Source organism: Canis lupus, chromosome 17 (genome assembly GCF_003254725.2).
Source record: "Canis lupus dingo isolate Sandy chromosome 17, ASM325472v2, whole genome shotgun sequence".
In the NCBI taxonomy this organism is placed as follows: Eukaryota; Metazoa; Chordata; class Mammalia; order Carnivora; family Canidae; genus Canis; species Canis lupus.
The window spans coordinates 15,566,472-15,588,116 of record NC_064259.1 but is presented as its reverse complement, the minus strand read 5'-3'; the positions used below and the strand labels follow the sequence as shown (position 1 = coordinate 15,588,116).

Genomic DNA, 21,645 nt, shown 5'->3' with positions numbered 1-21,645 from the left:
TGTGTATACATATATATGTATATGATTTATAGATATACATATGATTTTTTCTTAACAAAAAAGGCATCTATGGACAGATTTTGTAACCTTGTTTCCGTGTACTGTGAGGACTTCAACGCAATAACATCATGAACGTGGACGTGTGCATGAGTGCAGCCCAGGCTGTGGTTTGACCGCGCTATGCTTTATGTAACCATCTATTGAACATTGGGGTGTTTCTCGTTTTTCTCTTCCTCCTCAGATTCTGGGCTCAGGGTGACTATGAGGCTGATGCTGGAACCATTCCCTTTGGTGTACTGGGCTTTCTGTGACTTGAAAACATGATGCATCTCCTGGTAGAGCCATTGCGACTTGTAATAATGGCGCTTTGTGGCTTAATGAGAACAGGGCTCTATTAATCCTTCTTTGTCTGACCTTAGCCAACCCCGCTCTCAGTGGAAGCAGGATTCTTAGGCTCTTGGGACCCTATTGAGCTGTTGTCATAGCGATTGGTGCCGGGGGCAGGGTCACTGGGCCAATGTCCCTCACCAGACCATCTCTGTCTTAATGACACACACAGGTCATGGCTGTTCAATCCCCAACTCAGAAAGGGACGTGACAAATCCTGCTGCTAGGCCAGTGTTTGTCCTGACTACCCTGAGGCTTTCTGAGGCCTGGCATACTGTCCCCAGAAAGGCAGCTCAGCTCAGCTGCCCGAAGAGCCCCGGGCTGCTCTGCGGTCGCCTATGGCCCTGGGACCACACCCAAGCCCCTGAGGGCTCGCAGCTCAGGGGACACTGCATCTGGAATGAATCCAGACCACATAAGTATAAACCTTGAGAAGGCCCAGAAGAACCTGGACAGACACAGACTGTCAGTTTGGTTGTTTGCTGCCTCACACAGTAAAGCTTCTTGTTACCTGATGTCAGGGCTGGAAGGACCTTGGAGCCTGTTGGGTTCACCTCCCCGTTGTACAGATGGAGAAACGGAGGCCCAAGGAGCCAGATCTGACCACTTGACAAGTCGGGAGCACGGTCCGAACCAGTCAGTCCCTACCCCCATCTCTAAAAAGGAGCATGTTCGGAGTTAACTGTAAGACAGTTGATATTTTTACAGTAAGTTCTTTAAGGCTTTTAATAATTTTTATTACCTAAGTAGTCCACGAATACGTTTTCCTTGGGGGAAGAAAAAAGAGAACATTGCAGAGTAGGTTCAAAGATCCTTTGGCCTCCGTCTCCAGTGCCAATACTCTCTCCTGAGACAGACTCCGGGTTTGGAATGTGTCCCATTCTGATTTTAAAATACCCACATCTCAGTTGCTTGACCTGGGTGGCCAGGACGACTGGGGTGATGCAGGCTCCTGTCCCCAGCTGGGCATGAATCCAGGTGGCTCGCTGTGGCTGGCAGCACTGCCCACGTCAGAGGCATTTCCCTGGGCCCCGGGGGGTGGCAGGGAGTGTGGGACAGGCCGGCACTGCTGTGTCCTCGCTCAGCCCTGGGCCGTGACAGCTCCTCCATCTTCTTGCCCCAGTTCCTGTTTTGGAATCCCAGCAGCCCCTGTTACTGGGTCGGCTGCCAGGAGCCTGGGCAGAATAATAGAAACTTTGCCCGCAGAGTTTAGTAACCTCTCCTATAGGCCCCAGGTCCCAGGGGATAGTGCTCACTCGGGCTTCAGTTCCCCGTGTCCCTGTCTCCACACCGCTCACCCCATCCAGCCAACCCCCAGCCTACCTCCCCCACATCCATCCCCTCCCTCCCCTATGCCAGGGAGACACTCCGCTGACCACCCCAGGAACCCATGGAGAAGGAGGAGGGAGATTTAAAAGTAGACTTTGTTTATTTATCTAATGATTTTATCCACCCATTTATATGAGAGAGAGTGAGAGCGAGAGAGCACAAGCAGGGGGGGCAGCAGAGGGAGAGAGTGAAGCAGACTCCCCTACCCCCACACCGCCCCCAGCAGTGAGCCTGATGTGGGACTCGAGCCCAGGACCTTGGGATCATGACCTGAGCCCAAGGCAGATGCTCAACCATCTGAGCCACCCAGGCACCCCTAAAAGAATTTGAAGAGCACAAAAATATAGTCGGTCTTAAGTGAGTGAAATGCTGACATTGAAAGCAAAAGGCAGGGAAGACAGAGGCTTTGCAGGCACCTCGTAATGTCACAATGACAGCAGAGGTTCATGGCTGGGAAACAGGAAACAGCTCTTTTCCCCCCCAGTTTCTCTCTGTCCCAATTTTGAGAATTTCAGGACACACTGGGTGTCTAAATGCATAGAAATCGTATCTAGTAATTCACAGGTGTTTTTTTTTTTAATCAGCTAAAATCTTTATTCTTTTCTCAAGCAAAAAATCCTACCCAGAGCTTTAACATGTCTGACATTAAAACAAAACAAAACAAAAAAAACGTGCAAAGTAGTGGGCTTGGCAAAAGTACTCTTAGGTCTGTGGAATCCTAAGGCTTCTTCAGCCCAGTTTTGATCACCTCTCACCAAAATCAGCTTCCTTCCCTTGTAGCTGAGGAAACTGAAGCAGAAGGCTCAGCAGCTTACAGGAGCCCCCCGGATGAGTAAGCGGCAGATCCTACACTGCCCAGGACACCTGGGAATCTGGCCGGGGCTCAGAAACTGGTGCAAGACCTTCCTCAGCCTGAAACTGCAGATTTGGACAAAATCAGAGCTTGTGAAGACAGTTGGCTGGTCCGAGGCTGCTGGGGGAGAGGGGAAGGGAGGCGATCACGCTGCTGCCATGGTTACCCTGGCCCAGGAAGTGACCTTTTGCCCCAGAGTCCTGGAACAGAGATGCCTCTTTCCTGCTGGGCTGGAGGGCCGGGGGTGGGGGGCGGCAGTGGCCGGAGCTAAGATGAAGAGCCTTACACTGCTCAAGGCCTATAAACCTGGATCTCCAAAGCCACACCAGAAAGATCGAGGGAGCCCAGGGTTCCTCCATCCTCTGGGCCTCCCTCTGCATGCGGAAATTAGCAATGATGCAGGCTCAACCACTTTGTGTGGCCTTAGGAGTAGCCCTGAGCTGGACCTCCAAACACCATCAAGTGGCCCAAATCCCACCTTCAGGCCAGTAAGCTGAGGCCCCTGTGGCTGCCTCCCGACACCACTGAGCAGTCACCCATATAGGGCAGATGGGTTCCCAGCCCTAGGGAAGGCAGAGGTGAAAAGACAGCAGGCTCTGAAGGAGATTAGACACTTGTGGGGACAAACAGGGAATCAGGTACTTCAAACACAGTAGAAGGAATACTTTGATGCTGGGCTGGGGACGAAGCAAAGGGAGAGGAAGAAAGGACCACTTTGTCTACATCTGTGAGTGGCTGGTGGAGGGACATCACGGTAAAAGCTTCTCTAACAAAGTGGTATCCTAGCTGGGGTCGTGAAGGATGAGTAGGAGTTTTCCAGGAGAAAAATGAGAGGGAGGAAGGAAGAAAGGGAGAGAGATTAGCATTTGGGATGACAAAGCAGACAGTGTGAAAACCTGTGAAGGCCTGGCCAGGAACGGGAGTACCTGGTGTGGCCACACGTGGGGCTGCAGAGGTGTTGGGCAGGCAGAGGGGAAAGTTGGCAAGAGCTTTAAACATTTGGGTCGCATCCTGGGGCTCAGGAGTTTTCAAACTACTGGTGGCCCAAGAAGTGTTTCAGGAAGGTGTCCAAAAAGTGGATAGGGTGTAAGCTCCGGGTCATTCCTTCTTCCATTTTATATTCTGGAGCTCCGCACAGGAAAACCTTTGAATTAAGTTCCCAGTGGTAAAAGAAAAAAAAAAAATTATGTGGAAAATCCAGCCGTGAGCCATGCTAGAAGTTCTTGTCGGTTAGTGCAGAACTCTGCCCCCAGCCGCCCTCTCCTGCTGGTCGCTCAGAGGCCTTGGGGCCCTTTGAAGGCCTCTTCACCCAGCTGAGCTGAGCCCGGGGGAGGGCAGACACTGAGGGAGGGGGCCATCCCCTTGCCCAGCTTCCCTGCCCAGCAGGGTCCCGTGGGGACAGCCCCCTCCGCAGGCTTCCTTGGCTTTGAAGTTGTTGTGCTTGTTGTCTCATTTGCATTTATGTCACAGAAGAGTCAGCAGGAACCAAAATACAGAAGTAGGAAAGTAAACAGCTCTGCTGGGAAAGGCACAGAGCGGTCGCAGTCCGTCTGGGGGAAGTCAGCTGTCCAGACTTGGCCCGTGGTGGTCAACGTTGCTTCGGACCCCGCAAGGCGCAGCTCAAGCCCTCCCTCCTCCAGGAAGCCTTCCTGGCACCACGTCGGATGACTCCCTCTTTCTGAACCTGCCTGCCTCATTCAGAGCATGAAGATCTGTAACGATGAAGCTAGTGGTTCAGCATGATCTGGAACCCCAGAGCTGCCACTGGCCCGCAGGGCGCCTTTGTGCGCATTAGGAAAAGGTGGTCCATCCTCTAGGTGGCCACAGCTCTGGCCCTGGCCATGTGGCTGCCACTCACCCACCCAACGGCCATTGCCTTTCTGCCAGGCACAGCTACACCTGCCCCTCCTGAGAAGTCAACAGCTGGTGTGATTCCTACCTCACGGATGGGAAACGGAGGCTCTAGGCATGTTGGGGCACCTCCTCCCAAGGTGGCCAAGGCGCTCAGGCTGCTCTGGCAACTCTGGCTGTGAAAAGTCTTCCCAGCATTCCGGGAGGGGGTGTGCGGGGCTCCGTGTCTGTCCCGAGGAGCCCTCACTTCTGACAGCTGAGGAGGGCATTGGCCAGGCCCAGGCAGGGCCACGGCCGCATTGATCCAAGCCCGGGCCAGAAGCCAGCCTCCACCGGCAAGCACCAGGGCTACACCGAAGCCAAAGTGTAGTGTGGGGCCTCGGCTCACTGTCCTGTGGCCTCCACTCCAGCCTAGGAAAGGAGCAGTGTCTCCACTGGGTCACTGAGGATTTCCCGGCCAGCAGTCACCTCGGCTGCCTCAGAGTCCCCAACCGAACCCAGCAAGGACTTCTGGTGCTCCCGCAGGCATCCGCAGACCCGTGTAGACCTGTAGCCCAAAGCACCGTCACACACATCTCACTGAGCCTTCCCACACCTTGGCACTCACTCTCCCCCGGCCCCCGCCCCCCGCCAGCCCCATGGCAGACATTGCTAACTGACCACTGTGCTTCCTTCCTTGTAACCCTCGACTGAACCTCAGAATCCTTCTCAACTCAATGCTCCAGGCAGCCACAACAGAGCTCTTTGGGTCAACATAGAAGAATCCTATTTCAGCCATCCCTCCTGCGCTCGAGCGCCCTGACTTAGGGATGAGGAAGCAGACCAGCAATAGAAGGGAATGTGTGTGTGTCCCACAGCTGGGAGGGGAAAGACAGGGTCCTGCCTACCTCTGGGCCCAGGGTTCTGGCCATAATCTACCACTTCTGAAGTGGAGACTCTGCTGGGGAGGATTTTCAACCAAATGTAGGGGTGGTGTTTGGGGGAGCCTCCCCACAGTGTTGCAGGGCCTTGGGCGCTGCCCATGTGTGTTCCTCTGTGCCCTGGAGGCCTTCATCCAGGCTTTAGTGCATCAGAAGGACCTGCTCCCACCCTGTGCCCCTCTCCCATGGCAGCTCTGAAGGGGGGCAGGGGCAGCAGGGCCCACCCATCCTTCCCACACTGGTCCCTGGGTACACATGTCTGAATGGGATGACTGTGACCAGGGCAAGTGTGTGGCAAGAGGGGCCAGGAGAGACCCAGGGCCTGGGGTTGACTTGTCTGTGGACTCAGGGAGTGTCTGCAGAAGCAGTAGTGACCCCCTTCTAGACTTACCCTTGATAAAGAGGATGCTCACAGGTTGACTTGTGGGCCCTTCAGAGTCCAAGTTGTGCCAAAAGTTCAGGGAAGTGGGGCTAGCACAACCATGAAGGCTTCTGGGAACTCAGAACTCAGCCTAAGCAGAGGCTTATCCATTCATTCATTCATTTATTCATTTATTCATGCATTCAACCAAGGCCGCCTTGCCCCAGCCCTTCTAGCTGCTGAGACACAGCCATGAGCACAACTGACAGAAACAGCCCTGCCTCCTAGGAGAGGGCAGACAGCACACAGATAAAGGAGGAAACTGCATGTAGGTTCAATGTGATGAGCGCTGAGGGGACAGACACAGCAGGAGACAGAGAGGGAGTGCTTGGAAGAGTGTCAGAAGTTTAGACGGGGTGACCAAGGAGGCCTCCCCATCAGAAGATTGACACCCTAAAGAACGCTGTCTCTGATGATGAGAGGTGTGTGAAAGACCACGGTGCACTCTCCCAGCAGCGGGACCAGCACCCGAGGAGCCCAGGCCAGAGCTAACCTGGTGTGCTGGAGAAACAGCAGGGGTGCCGGGGTGGAAGTGGGCAGCGGTGGGCTGAGGTGGGAGGTGCAGAGTTTGGATGGGCACCAGATCCCACAGGGCCTCCCCGGCCGGTGTAGACCTATAATGTGTGACATAATGACCTGTCGTGAGTTGAATTGTGCTCCCCCCAAAAGATATGCCTACGTGCCAACCCCCAGCACCTGTGAATGGGATCTTATTTGGAGAAGGTAGGCTTTATAGATGTAATTAAATTAAGGATTGCGAGCTGAGGTCATCCAGTGACAAGTGTCCTTGCAAGAGACCCTCAGAGGATGGACACAGAGAAGAGGAGAAGGCCGTGTAGATGCGGAGACAGACAATGGCGGGATGCAGCCACAGGCTAGGGATGTCTTGGGCCACAGAACCTAGAAGAGGCAAGGAAGGATCTTCCCCTAGAGCCTCGGACTGGGCGCGGCCTTGGTGCCAGGGCTGTGCGGTCCTTGGACCCACTGCAGGACATGATATCGAAATGTCCCTCGCAGCCCTGCCAGTTGCTGTCAGATTTCATAGCCGCCCCAAGCCAGCCGCCTGTGGCTGTGCTCCTGCTCGGAAATCTCCGCTCACAGGCAGCCCCGGTGGCTCAGTGGTTTAGCGCCACCTTCGGCCCAGGGCGTGATCCCAGAGTCCCGGGATCGAGTCCCGCGTCGGGCTCCCTGCGTGGAGCCTGCTTCTCCCTCGGCCTGTGTCTCTGCCCCTCTCTCTCTCTGTGTCTATCATGAATAAATAAATAAAATCTTTAAAAAAAAAAAAAAAGAGAAAGAAACAAAGAAACAAAGAAAAATCTCAGCTCACATGGGCTCCAAAGGGCCAGAGGGCAGCAGGACCACATACGGGGCCGGTGCGGGAGTCGGAGGACAAACACTCTGACAGTGAACCCCTGAGCGGCGTCTGATTCTCGGGGCTCCTACGCTCTGAGCAGCGGAGGCTTTGTGGCGGTTGGTGGCCCTGCGACATTTGAGGCTTTTTGTGGCCTGGGGGTAGACAGCTTCAAGCAAGACTGGGTCCTGTTCCTGTGAAGCAGGAGAAAGGTAACCAGGCAGTGAGTGTGGCAGGAGGGCTGTTCCTTGCCCCAGGACGATGACAGAAGGTTTCTCCTCCCTTGGCAGCTCCCGTCGCGGACAGAGCTGGTGGCATCACAGGGACACGGGCACAGATGGAGATGCCCCTCTTCAGTGGCTGGGAAAGTCTTGGATTCTGCCCCCTGTGTCGTGAGAACAGCTGTAAACTACCAGCGCCTGGCTGGCTGGCTCCAGGCCCCCCGGGGAGACCATCCTGCCCCCCGGCCTGGCCCCGGAGCCTGGCTTTGCTCCCGAGGGCTCCCCACTCCCCGGAGATGCCACGCTTGCCAACACTCGCAGCTCCGCAGGGTGAGGATCATGTAACACAGAGGAGAGGGGGGCGAGGGCCGGCGTGGGGCTCCTGGGTGGTGTGTGGAGAAGCACCAGCTCAGCTCTTCGTCCTGGGCCAGTAGCTTCAACCCTCTGCACCCCAGTTTCCTCGAGTGCGACGCGGAGTCAATACACGGCACTTCACAGAGTCCGACAAGGATCACCAAAGTGGGTAGAGGTGAAATCCTAGCTCAGTGCCAGGGTAGTATCCACCCCTGCGTTGACTCTGAGTCTAGAAATACCGGTTAGTCCAGTTGCCCATGCCCCAGGGATGGGGGGTGGGGGATCCATCTGTCAGCTGTGTCAGGTGGTGAAGGGGTGGGATGAGGGGCCAATGAGTCAGACACAGCCGGGACCTGGGAGAGGGTGACATGGAGAGGAGGGAGGCCAAGGAGCTGCTTCCAGTGTCCGGTGGGAGGCAGGCCCCACGGGCCCTCTGCCATGATCCAATCCCACTGTTGCCCACAGGGAGCCCCAGAGGCCGGAGACACACCCTTCCACCAGCTTCGGTGAAGAGGAAATGGAGGATGCCACTCACCCTCCCCCGGTGTCTCACAGACCCTGCAGAGCTGGGAAGAAGGGAGGCCCACGGCCAAGCTGGAAGTGAGGAGGATACAGGGAATGAGGATTAGGCTCGAGCCCAGAGCCAAAGTCCATGCACAAAGCCCAGAGCCTGAGGTCCAAGCCACTCAGGTGAAATCGCCAGAGCCGGCGGGCTGCCTGGCCTCTGCCTCAGCACCCCCATCTGTCCACCGGGAGGGGAGTGGGGAATCCAGCAAGGGCAGCCTGAGAACTGCTGGGGCCTGGATGACCTCGATGCATTAGCCTCATTCATTCATTCAGGTGCTGACTAAGTGCCTACTGTGTGCCAGGCACCAGGAATTCAGCAGTCAGTTGAGAACTGCTGGGACCCACTGGTTTTTGCTGAGTGGCAAAAAACCATATGGATAAATCCATACATACAAAGTCCAAGGTGACCGTGTGTAGGAGTGTGTGAGTGCATCCCGTTCCACAGTGGGCTCTCGGCTTAGAGGAAAGAAACCTGTGGGCATTCAGTGATCAGAGCCAGTCCTCCTGGCCCCAGGGATGTCCCTCTCCAACTGCAGTGGCATTTTAGCCTACCAGGGCCCCTGCCTGGCAGCTGGCATGTGTGCTAGGGCTGGGGGAGGATCAGCTCCTGCCCCAACTCAGTGCTGAGCTGAACTGTGGAGTCACATAGAAACATCTGGGCTGGGATCCCTGGGTGGTGCAGCGGTTTAGCGCCTGCCTTTGGCCCAGGGCACAATCCTGGAGACCCGGGATTGAATCCCACGTCGGGCTCCTGGTGCATGGAGCCTGCTTCTCCCTCTGCCTATGTCTCTGCCTCTCTCTCTCTCTGTGACTACCATAAATAAATAAAAATAAAAATAAAGAAACACCTGGGCTTGAGTAGAGGTCTGAGGCACTGGAATATTAACCTGGAGAAGGCAGTTGTGCCAGATGTGAGTTCTCGAGTGCCAGGTTCACACCCACGCTTAACTTCATGGTCAAGACAACTCCCCATTCTGCTTCCTACCTGCCGTGCCCTGCAGATAGAGCCCTGCTCCCGCCAGGCAGCTCTAGGCTGCTGTGCCAGGCACGGGTGGGGACAGGGTTCAGGTTCTGAGGGTTCTGCAGCATAGGGAACGTTCTGGCCTGCATGAGGCCAGAGGAACCTGATGAGCTCATCAGTCCCAGGGCCAGAAGCCACCCCTTGTTCCCAGGGCTGGGCCTGTGGTCAGGCTGTTCTTTTGTCCTTCGGGGGCCACACGTTCCAGGGAGGCTGGACAGGGTGTGCTTGGCCGTATGTCTCTCAAGGCCCCTCCGCCCCAGTGAATCCGAGCCTCCCCCCAGGGATGGCAGCACAGTAAGTCAGCAACAAGATCCAAGGACACATCAGGTGGCCTTCCCACCCTTCTCACCATGGTGAGGAGGGAGTTAAAACTCTGAGACCCACTGGAATGTCTCCTTCTCAAGAGCTAGACCCTGCCCCAGGGCAAGGACTTAGGCTTCTGACTTTCCCAATGACCCAGCCAGGGACAGCAAGCATCTGAGAAGACCTGTCTCAGGAGGGCACACTCTGGACAGAACATACTGAGGGTCTCATGTCCCTGTGTTTCATTTGCACGAGCCCTGGTCTTAGATGACTAATTAGCACCTCTCCTTTGGATAACCCACCTCTGGTTTTCTGGTGACAGGTTGGCTGTGGAGGCTTCTGGGCAGAAATGTTGACTTCCCCAATGTCAAGGGGAGGCGCCCCCATGGGTTTGAATAAGCTGTGTGACTTCTATGGAGGAGGGCGGCCCGGGGATGCTGTTCCTGAGGACACTTCTCAGAGTCTCAGGACTTGCACCACTTGGAATTCTCTGTCCTCTGAATCCCAAGGCCTTGGGTGCTTACCGTCCTGGAACTTGAAGCCTCGGGATCTGGAAGAGAGCTTTGAAGTGACACAGCCCATCCTGGCGCTTGGAGGTTAAACAGCCTCAGGCAGTGTCTCCAACACCCTGCCTTCCTCCAGCAAGAGCCGTGTCCATCTGCGGATTTCTATGGTCAACAGGTGGCGGGGCTGGTCTCTAGACAGGCCCTTGAGTCACCTGCGGCAGTGCCCGTCTCCACCTCCAGCGGAGCCAGAGCAGCCATACGATTGCGCTGGCCACTGTCCCTTCACTCTCAGAGAGGAGCATGTCTCACTCCCCTTGCGGGATGCTCTTCTCCAGACAGAGCCTGGGGCACAGTCGAGCGTCCTTAGTAGCCAACCATCTGACAATGTAATTGTAAAGACAAGCTTTACGCGATACGATGAGCACTGGGTTTTACACGCAACCGATGAATTATTGAACACTACACCTGAAACTGATGATGTACTCTATGTTGGCTAATTGAGTTTAAATAAAAAATACATAAAGACGAGCTTTTCACGCATGAAAGAGCTAAGGATCTGTGTGGTCAGGCAGAAAGTGCTGGAGGGGTCCAGAAGAAACAGGCCTGGGGCTTGTGGAAAGGGAAGGATTCTAGAAAAAGGCTGGCTCTGGAGGGGCCTGGGGCTATCAAGTCCTGGAATCAGCCTCATCCCTCAGAGGCCAGCAGGAATCCATAGATCCCCACATGGTCTACACGGCCTGCTTCAGTCCTCACAACAGGTAGGCAAAGGGTGAACTCACATCCAGTGTTAGAGATGAGCTAACGGGGGCTAGAGAAGCTCAGCATCTCACCAGGACCAGGTGGTGAGTTGGGGCAGAGACAGAGGCCAACGACCCAGTTCTTCTGACTCCTTTCCACAGAGCAGGTCAACCCAACCATTGCGCCTGTCTCTGTCCATGGAGCTAATCTGGGGACTGGTCCTTGATGCTGTCATCTGGACTCGGATTGTGGTGATATTCGTGGTCCACTGGCCTATGGTCCACTGGCCCTGACATTCTCCGGACCTACCATTACTGGTGGCACCTGAACGTCCTGCTCTCCGGGCCATTTTTGCTCTGGACCTTCCCCCAGGCTCCTTCCCCATTCCCAGCCTCCCCTCCATCCTCTGGAACATTAAGTGATCTCATGACGTGCCTACCATCCTCAGAGGGCAGGGGGTGGTGCCAGCTTACATGCCTTAGGGATGGTGCCTGAAGGGAAAGTGCCATAACATACTCTCCCTGACCCCGGGGTATATGGTTGGCAGTCGTCATGTTTCTACATAGCCGTGCCATTCATGTACGGATGCATGCTTTTTAAAATTGGGATCATACAATTGCCTTGCAGTCTGTTCAATAACATTTTTTTTTTAATTTTTATTTATGATAGTCACAGAGAGAGAGAGAGAGGCAGAGACACAGGCAGAGGGAGAAGCAGGCTCCATGCACCGGGAGCCCGACGTGGGACTCGATCCCGGGCCTCCAGGATCGCGCCCTGAGCCAAAGGCAGGCGCCAAACTGCTGCGCCACCCAGGGATTCCCCCTGTTCAATAACATTTTATAGTTCTTTTTGCTCTGCATGAACATTCCTCAAAAATACCATTTTAAAGGGCCGCGTAATCATATAGCTGGAGTGTAATATATTTAATTTTTCACCTATTTTGGAATATCTTAGGCTTCTGAGTTTTTTGCTACTCCACATTCCCATTATGGATCATCTTTGCCCATAATTTCTTGTTTGAATTTCTAATTATTTCCACAGAGAAAATTCCAAGACATTTATGTTGTCTAGTTAAACATCCTTGATTCTGCCAAAATATTTCTAGAAGGGTTGTCCCTGACTTATATGCCACCACCAGCTGAGGTCCAAGAGGACCAGTGTCATGGGTCTGCACCAGTTCCTGGAAATACCAGCAAATCACTCTATGAGCTCTCTCTACATTGCCATTGTGACATTTGTGGCATATGTGTTTTACTAGTGTGCTGTTTCCTTTTATTTTTGTTTTTTGATGGCTTTTAACCTCCCAATGTTTATATTTTTACATTGTCAAAGCCACTGGTTTTTCCTCTTGTGACTGTCCACTACTTAGAAAGTCTTTCCTGGGAAATAGCTTTTTAAATGGGTCAAGAGGTGGACTCTTCCTCCCCTTGGTTATCTATTTTTGGTAAATTTTGAACAAACATCCTTTTCCCAAATCCCCTTTTCCCTGGACCATCTGGAATGTGCTTGCTTTTATATCTCTCTCCCCCAGGGACCAGGGTGTTGGGGCGGGAAGAGGCTCTCACAGTGTGCTGGTCTCTGGGTGCAGAAACTGGAGCAGGGAGTTCTGGTCTCCAGAAACGGTTTGTTTTCTACCTTCAGGGTGGACATGCTCTGCTCTGAACATTGTCTGATCTCTCCACCAAAGAAATAAAAGCGCCGTCTGGAAACCTTTTAAATGTGATGTATCAGCAAATGAAGACCATCTGTGTATGGGCCTCAGACCAACTCATGGGGCTTATTGCTGTGCTCTTGGGCAAGACAGCCCTGGCTCCTCGGTAGCCAAGATGCCTGGGGACTTTGAGAGTCTTTGGGTCCATAAAGTGGTTCAGCCATTTGTCTCTGCCATACACGCAGTGGAACCTTATTCCCTTGCAGCCCACACAGCGCTCCATTGGTGAGCTTCCGAAATGGCACCCTGCGCAGAGTTCACTTGGCTCAAAGCTGGGATCTCCACGTTCTGACCCCTCTGACTCCTTGCAGCTGTATGACCTTGGGGAGTTTCCTTTCTGTGCAAGGAGGACCAAAACATCCTGCCTGCAGGGCTGGCGTGAGGGTTGGATGCAACGCCTGGCACACGGTAGGCACAGCGATGCTTGTTCGTCTGATGATTATGATACCTCCACCGCCAACAAGCAAATCAGATTTGTGCACGCTGTCTCTCAAAAAGGGAACAACATGCCAAAGATAGCCGAAGTGTGGGGCTGGGAGGAGAGCCAAGATAACTCCAGGACTTTAATTGTTATTTCTCTACTATTTGGAGATACTGGATTCTCACTCCTTCAAGGCATCAAAGGAGAGGAAATTTGTGTTGTGGCTAAGTCAAGGGGCTTTGAAGTCAAGAGCTGAGTTCCTAACAGTTTCCGGATCTGCCACTTCCAACTGTATGACCTTGGGCAAGTTATTTCTCTTCTGTAAGCCTTGGTTTCTCTATCATAAAATGGGGCTCTTAGCCCCTCTTGTAGGGCATTGCGGGGACTAAATAAAATAATATCTATAAAATTAGAGTGAATATACACCTATCTTCCAAACCAGGACATTTTTGAGAGGGAAAAGAGGTACTATTAATAATTGTCCAGCAATCCAGGCAAACCAGGGCACATGGCCACACAACACAAAGGGCTTGGTTACAGTGTGTGCCTGAATATGCCCTCTGTGACAGCAGCCGATTTACTGAGGAGTGCGGGGGTTCTCTCCACAGCTGCGTGGATCATGCTGGAGACAGAAAAGGAGCATCTCAACAGAGCACCCTGGATGGAGCACCCTAAGGTGGGCGAGGGGCTAGGATTCACAGCCATGGCTCAGGGGGAGCCAGGAGCAACCAGACCCTCACTCAGCTCTCTGTGCCCTCCAGGAGGTTGTCCTTCCTGGAAGGAGGTGGGGAGGGACCAAGTCCTTTTCCCAGGGCTGTGGCAAGGGAGCCCTGCTTGGACTGGCCCCTCTCCACTCTTTGTCCCATGGGATCAAATTAAAGCCAACTCTGGACAAAGCAAAGGCTCGGGTTCTTGCCTCAGTCTGACCTCTTCCTTCTCTGGTCCTCTGGGGCCCATTCAGAACCGCATCTCAGTGGCTCCAAAGGTCACAGCCTTGTCCCTCTCGTCTTTGTTGGGGGAGGGCCCTCATCCCCCGCCCCAGGCCAGCTGGACACGGAGTGAACTGCCTGTGGAGTGTGCAATCCCTCCAGGCCCTCAGCTCTCCTCCCAGCCTTAGCACAAACACATTCCCGAAAATAGGCAAGATCCGGGAGTGACTCAGGCCTCAGGAATGTGCAATCTGATCCCCCTCGTTCGGGGAGCAAATTCCTCATCCTAAGGTGGGCAGTTAGCTGAGCCTAGAAGCCCTGGGGGGTCTGAGCCCATGAGTCAGCTCTGAGGATCAAGCTTTCATGGTAGCTGCCTCTGGGCTCTGCTCCTCCCCTTCAGACCCTTATGGTGTTGTGGGGTGGTTGTCAGGTCAAGCGAATGCTCAGGAACCCTCTTCCATGTTCAGGGCCAAAATTCAGTTTGCTGGAGAAAGCAGGCTGAGTCAACCGGGGCAGGAGTCTGGAAGCAGAACTGTGACGGGGATGGCACCCCACGCCTCCCCAGGCCCATCCCCTGAGCCACGGGAGAGGAGAGAAGCCTCTAGATGCAGGACCAAGAGAGCAGTCTCTGGCCTATCCTCCTGGCCTCCCAGATGTCCCTCTGGATACTGACTATTTTCAGCTGGGAGGCTGCTGCTCCGGGTTCCTCATTCCCAGCCCTGCCCAGCCTAGACCAGGGATTCTTCATGTCCTTGTTCAGCAGAACCAAACAATGTTATAGGGAATCTTGTAAAATCATAGAAGAAATGCCCCATTTGATGACTCTGAGGGTGGACATTCGCTAGAGGAGCAAAACACCAGTTAAGCTGAAGTCTATGAGCCACGTACCAGATATGGAGTGTCAGAAACCCCAAGGTATGGAACACAAATGCCTGTGTGTCTGTTAAGGCTTGGTGGGGGACTCAGTTCTGGGATGAAACGAGGCACAGTTGCTTGTCATCAACACAAATGGAGAGTGCACAGGCCAGGTCCAAAGAGTGACCAGTCCTCCAGACATCCTGAGGCAGGTCAGAGAGACCTCAACCCGTACTGGTTGGATCTGATGCACACTGGGAATGCTGGGCCCCAGGAGTCACCATTGCCAAGACGGGGGAGTCTACCTGAGAGGTGACGGCCATGCTCTTCCTCTGCTGGACGACCCCCAAGAAAGGAGAGCCTACTTCGCACCATAGAAGATGAAGTTACTGTCCACTCCTCACTCCTCAGCCAGGGGGTAGCTTGACCAGTCAAACTCTTGTACCTGGGGTTTTGAATCTGGAGGGAGTGACACAAAGCTTCAGAAAGAGGCTGACACGATTGAAGGATCCAGCAGGGTCCACCCAGGGGTGGAAGGTACTAGCACTTTGTCCCCATGGGAGACACTGTCCAGCGGTGCTCACCTCCCTTGCTCTCCAGCCTTCCTGATAATCCATTGTGAGCAGCACAATACTCTTCCACTAAAATCTTTTTCTAAGTAAGTTAGCCAAAGCTGGTTTCTGTGGTTTGCATCTGAAGACCAAGTGCAACAGACCAGCGTGTGCTGAGGCCAGCACCGCTCAGAGGAGTTAACCATCGTGCCAGGGCCCCACCTTTGCTTGTGTATGCCTTATCTGGAACCCTTGCTTGGTTGACGTGTGAGCAAAGGCTGAGGGTGATTGAGGATATTGGTTCTGGGTCAGGAACCTGGTCCTGGGAGCACTCAGCTTAGGGTGAGAGTGGTAGGTAGGCCAGAATGTGAGAGGAAACTGAAGTAGGCCTGAGATCCAGGGTCCAGTCAGTGGCACAGGGCTGGGACTCCTTGTTGGCCAGGTCAGAGGAGGCAGGTACCCCATCCACCTCACAGCTTGGCAGGTGGTCAAGGTGCAGAGGCAGGGCAGGGAGTTCTCAAGAACTGGGCAGGATGAAAGCCAGGACATCTGGGCAGGATCCCAGATTCAAGGACTCACCCTTACCCGGGGCCACCAGGGCCTTGTGCCTTTCTCTCAGGAGGGCATGGAGTATGAAACCTGGGCTGCCAGGGCAGCCCACAGGCACTAAAGGCTCTGAACCTCCAAGAGGGTCCCTGCTGGATCCGAACCCAGCAGTGGGAGGAGGCCCAGCATAGTGGGTGCTTGTTCTTGGTTGACAATGTTCCTCCCTGGAGCAGGCTGAGCTGAGGCCAGCAGGCTGACAATCCTCCCACTATCCCTCTGTGGGGATACGTAGTGCCCTCCCATCTGCCCCATAGCTGACCTCTTAGGCGCCCATGAAAGCTGTGCAGAGGAGGGGGTGGGTCCCCCAATTGCAAGGATAGTGGGGGCAGAAGAGGTTGCAATGTAAGGGGCTGACATGTATGAGGAGTGCCTGTCTCTGGGGCCCTCTCAGCTGGAAATAGAGAATTGGTCATCCCAGAGCACCCACAGAGTACACCGTGCCTACTGCCCCAACTCCTCCTCACTTACTCATGCTGTTGGAGAGGCCAGCCCTCCCCAGGACCTCATTTCCCACCCACCCCTCAAAATCCTCCACACCTCAGGTAGACAAGCACCCCAGCACCACTCCTGTTGGCCCTTACTCCACAGCCCCGCCCTCTCTCCCCCTCACTGGGTGCCCAGTCCCACCCTCACCAAGTACCCTGTCCCACCCTGCATCAGGTACCCTGTACCACCCTGTGGGGAAGGCTGCATCTCCCAAGGTTGTTCTTTACAACCTGAGCCTTCACCTCCCTTCAGCAGATGGGAGCTTTCCTCTACAGGAAGACAGAAAAGGTGGTGGACACACCCTAGAGTGGCCCCCATGTTTTCCCGCCCTATGTTCAGCCCATAATTCCCTCCCCTTGGGTGTGGGCAGGACCTGTGACTTGGTCCTAGCTCATAGAATATGAAGGGATTTTGCAGGTGTCGGTAAGATTCCAAACCAGTCAATTCTGAGTTAATCAAAACAGGGGTTATTCTGAGTGGGACTGGCTTAATTGGGGAAGAACCCTTAAACATGGGATTGGGCCCCCTCTGAGTAGACAGCCTGTCCTTGCCAGCTTGGTGGAATAAACAGCCATGTGAAGGAAGCCCATGTGGCAAAGAACCACAGGCGGTCTCGATCAGGGCGTGGCCTCCAGCTGAAGTCAGAAAGAGCTGGGCCTCGGTCATCCAGCTGCAAGGAAATGCCTGAACTCAGAAGCAGCTTCTTCCCCACTTGAGCCTCCAGATGAGAATGCTGCCGGCTTACATTTAGACTACATTCTTTTGAGGCCCCGAGCAAAGGATCCAGAGAAGCCAGGCCCAGATTCCTGATCCACAGCAACTGTGAGATGAGGTGACAAAGGCATGCTGCTTTAAGCTGCCAAGTTTGTGGTGATTTGCTCCCCAAAGATAGAAAGCTCATATTGAGTGGGGAGGGTTGGGATGTTATCCTGGAGCTTAGAAAGGAAATGGGGTGTCTTGCTTTCTTCAGGGTCAGGGTCCTGAAACCAAACCCCCAAGGGCCAGAGTCGGCAGCTGGACAGTGGTGGGTTCCAGGAAGGACAGCAGGTGAGGGAACCTCCCTGGGGCCTGGTTTCCAGGTTTCCAGGTTTTGCTGAAGAAGGCCCGCACACTGGGGAATACGTGTGCATGGGGGTGGGGGGGCCCCAGCTGGGGAAGGGTTCTCTGCCATGGTACTCTAGGGCCTCACCCAGTACTCTGGGGCTGAGCTCCACAGGGGCAGGATTCCTGCTCAGAGGTCTGTACACATTGAATTTACATAAAGATTTCCAGTAAAAACCCATCACTTGCCTGCCGGTGTTTTTTCCCCCCAGCAGCTCCTGAGAGTTGATTCCCCCCTTGCCCATGCTGCCAATTCTCGACAATACCTGTCTTGGTCATTTTTGCCAATCTCTTGGGTGTGAAATAGTACTTCATTGTTTTAATTTGCATTTCCTTGATAGCTAGCAGGGTTTACAACCTCTTCACGAACTTGTTAGTCGTTTGGATTTTGCTTCCTGTAAATGCTCTTTTATATCCTTTGATTCCTCTAAAAAAAAAAGAAGAAGAAGAAGAAGAAGAAAGAAAAAGTTTTGTTTTGTTTGTTTGTTTTCCCCTTGAGGTTTCTAAGGACACCCAGCTTGGCCCGTCCCCAGGGGCAGCGGGGCAGCCCGCTCCTCCTCATTCCCCAGCTGTGCCCAGTTTAGGCCACCTGCCCGGCCCCTTGGGTCCTGGGGGGTGCCCTACATGGGGACCCGGAGAGAGCAGAGAGAAACAGGTCATAGCTGCCTCACCTGCTGACCCACAACCTTTTCACTCACTCTTTTTTTGGAGCCAGGAGGGAGAAAGAGGGGGTCCCACATCAGGGGTGTACTTTTGGGGTTCAAGGGTGAGTGCCTGGCTGCTGACTTTCCTCCTGCCGCAGGGGCCCCCACGCCCCAGAGGACTCTAGCCACAGAGAACCAAGAACACACAAACGCCCCCTTTGAGGCTGCAGCGTGAGAGGGGGGGCTTCCGGAGCAAACAATGGGCCTCTGTGTCTGGTTTCTCCTGGGCCCGGAAGCCCCTGGTGCGGGGCCCACCGATGAGTCACGCAGGATGTCCCCCGGCCTGCTCTGCTGGCAGATGAGGTCACAGCTGTCCTGGGGAAGCCCTGGCAGTGGACAGCCCGGGAAGCTCACCGCCCCCTAACTGCTCCTGCTCCCGGGGCCTGGGCCTGAGACAGGGAGGGGTGGAGGCGGAGGCCGGGGCGGGGGGGGGGGGGCGTGATGCTGGCCCCAGGCCGAGCCAGGAAGAAAGGCCCGGCTCACGGAGCCCAGGGAAAGCCCCACTGCGCTCTTGGGGCTCCCCGCGGGTGGCGGCCGCCCGCCCCCCCCCACCTTCCTGAGCTCAGGCGGCCCCAGCCAAGTGTATGAGGAGCACCCCCGGAGGGGCCACCTGGGACCAGCAGGAAGTCGAGGGCCGGGGTGGCCATCCACCCTGGCTCGGCCTGTGAGGCTGGGAAGGGAACAAAGGTCGGACTTTCCACTTGGCTGGATTCGACAGAGATTCCAGAAAAAATGAGCCATGTGGTCCCCAGGCCGTTTCAATTCTTGGAACTTGGACGTTTCTGTTAGTGGTGGTGGTGGTTCCAAGCATCCCTCCCTGGCTGGGGCAGGGCATGGCTCCAGAGTCCCAGAGCCACACACCCACTAACTGAGGGGCCTTGACCAAGTCCCTCTACCTTTCTGAGCCTCAGTCTCCCCCCTCGATAGAATGGGATTGTGCATGAGTTTGCATCCGCCAGCTGCCCCGCACACAGCTGGCCCTCAGCAACCAGGAGTCTCCTCTCTTGCCCTCGTTCCCCTGTGGCTTTGAAGAGGCCCCAGGCTGGGCTTCTGTTCTGGTTCACCTCCCAGAGGCGTGCACAGCCCAACGTGCTCCTTGCACGCCCACCTTTCCTCTGGACTCAGGTGAGGGCAGGCAATGGGTGGGGTGCCTCCAGAGCCTCAGGAGGAAACAACCACCCTAGTGGGTCTGAGACCCAAGAATGGGGTCATTGTCACCTTCTGCTGGCGTCTCACATCTGACTGGTTAGCAGGATGAATGACTGCTCCAAGGACCACCTGGAAACACCACCAGGCTGGAGTCTAGGCCCGTAGGTGTGGGGAGCCCAGAGCTGAACCCCAGGAATCCCAGGGTGCGGACTGCCCCCGTCCCACCTCTGAGGGCTACCATGAGCAGCTGAAGAGCTGCAGGGAGGATGCCAGGCACTGGGCAAGAGAAGCTGTTCCTGGTGGGCTGCCTGCCCACCCCTGCCCTACACCCCTGACCAAGAGTCTGGGGCCCTGCACCCAAGCCTTCTTCCTATACCCCTCACCAGGGCTCAGCATGCTACCTAAGGGGAAATGACACAGTGCTGAGTGTTCCGTGTCAGAGGTTCCCAGACTGATGATCATCAGGAGAAACTAGACACGTTACTGGGGCTTTTGCAAGTCCATGGTCATCCCCCAACCACAGAAACATCACCTGTGAAGTAAGCCAAAGAGTCACACTGCGGAGGTTTGATGAAAGAGGCACCACATTGGTTCTGATACGGCTGGCGTGCGTGTTCTGACCTGTGTTACAGTCTCTGGAAGACCCATCCCACCCCCCGTGCCCCGCACCCCAGCCTCAATGCCAGGGATAGGTGCTTGGACAGTAGCCCCTCGCACTGCCTCCTGACTGCATGGAGCAGCAAACCACTTGACGGATGTCACTTGCCTCAGGCTCAAAAGCATGGTCATCACTTCAGTGCCAGGGCCTTAGTCACTCTGGCCCCCGCTCGGCTCCAGCGCCTGCCCACCTCTCCTCCCGGTCTACCCTCCAGCCACCAGGAAGCTCCCTTACACTTACCACATGGGCTCTTCTTCCCGCTGGAGGGTCTTTCTTCCCCATGCCCCCTCTGGCCAGTCGGAGCTGTATTAAAGCCACGGATGTGTCATAGGGAATTCAGGGAGCTGGGAAAGTCGCATGAACCAGAGCTTCTCTCCGGGAGGACAGTGCACATGATGTCAAAGGAGGTCTTGGACAAGACATTTGGGAGGAGGTGAGACCCCCAAGAGTCACGCTGGGCCCTGCAGATGGTTGGGAGCTTTCTAAGGAGGGTGGGTCTGCAGGCCTTTGGTCTCTCTGAGTGGGCTGCGTGTGGGGCCAGGGCTGAACCGCTCGGGTCCACAGAAAGGGTTCTCCTTTCTCTGTCTTCCCACTCAACCCCTCCCCCACACATAAATGTGGAGCCAACATTAGTATCCCCAATTCCACATCCTCAGCCTGCACTGGGCCGCCCCAAGTCTTAGTGGCCCACCCCTGCTGGTCCTGCAAACCCCGCTCAGTGGCAGGTGTTGCTTTTGTTCTTTCTCCAGAACTTAGCCCAGGCGTGGCCGTGTCTGCACTCCGGAATGCTTGCAATGACTGCAGGGCCTCCTACCCTGAGTCTGCAGTAGGCACGCGTGACACTGGCTTGCAGCCCAACGTGTGCAGGATGTAGGGGTGTGTGCAGAGAGGTGTGTGTGTGTGTGTGTGTGTGTGTGTGTGTGTGTGTGATTACTTCACCAGATTCATGCCCTCTCCCGCACCGGATACACTCCTGCCTGGCCCCAGCAGCCTCTCTGCCAGCTCAGCACACCTGGAGTCTGTCTTCAAATCCATGCACGTCTGTTCTCCTCACCCCACCCATGATTGCCCAGCCTCAAATTCAGATTCCAATCCTCTCTGCTCAGACCTCACCAGCTGTACCAGAGGCATTCAGGTCGGGAGTCCCCAGCCCCAGCTTTCTTCAAGACAGGACCCTGGGGCAGCCCTGGTGGCCCAGCGGTTTAGCACTGCCTTTAGCCCAGGGCGTGATCCTGGAGCCCCGGGATCAAGTCCCACGTCGGGCTCCCTGCATGGAGCCTGCTTCTCCCTCTGCCTGTGTCTGTGCCTCTCTCTGTGTGTCTCTCATGAATAAATAGATAAAATCTTAAAAAAAAAGAAAAAAGAAAAAGGACTCTGCCTTCCAGATACAGCCACAGGCCCACTGCTATCCACTGCTCCCCTCTTAGGGCCCCCGTGACACTCCTGCCACTACTGGCCACTCAGGACCCTACGACATGCCCGTGTTTTGCACTTGGAGCCTCTAGCATACACCCTCCGCTCTGAGCCTGTTGGCCTCTTTGTGGCTGCTACACAGTCATCCTCAATCCCAGGTCTTGGTCTCCACGGCTGACTCTTCACCTGCCATGCTCTCTTCTCTCCCCTGCCGGTCACCTAACTGCTGTCCCCAGGCC

The 21,645-nt window shown here is 55.0% G+C and overlaps 2 long non-coding RNA genes across 3 annotated transcripts; one reads left to right on the top strand and one right to left on the bottom strand.

Moving 5' to 3' along the window:
• The first annotated feature begins 492 nt into the window (after positions 1 to 492).
• On the top strand, positions 493 to 9,129 carry LOC112664755 (uncharacterized). The gene is made up of 3 exons (XR_003139951.3): positions 493 to 1,094; positions 7,403 to 7,663; positions 8,153 to 9,129. It is a non-coding gene; the product is annotated as an uncharacterized LOC112664755 (long non-coding RNA).
• Positions 9,130 to 11,496: 2,367 nt separating this feature from the next.
• On the bottom strand, positions 11,497 to 20,904 carry LOC118351251 (uncharacterized). Of its 2 annotated transcripts, none has more exons than XR_007403235.1 (3): positions 20,234 to 20,904; positions 17,749 to 17,909; positions 11,497 to 15,197 (listed from the first exon to the last, which is right to left on the bottom strand). It is a non-coding gene; the product is annotated as an uncharacterized LOC118351251 (long non-coding RNA). The 2 variants fall into 2 exon arrangements; XR_004806399.2 differs by lacking the exon at positions 20,234 to 20,904 and adding an exon at positions 18,154 to 18,570.
• Between the last annotated feature and the right edge of the window lie 741 nt (positions 20,905 to 21,645).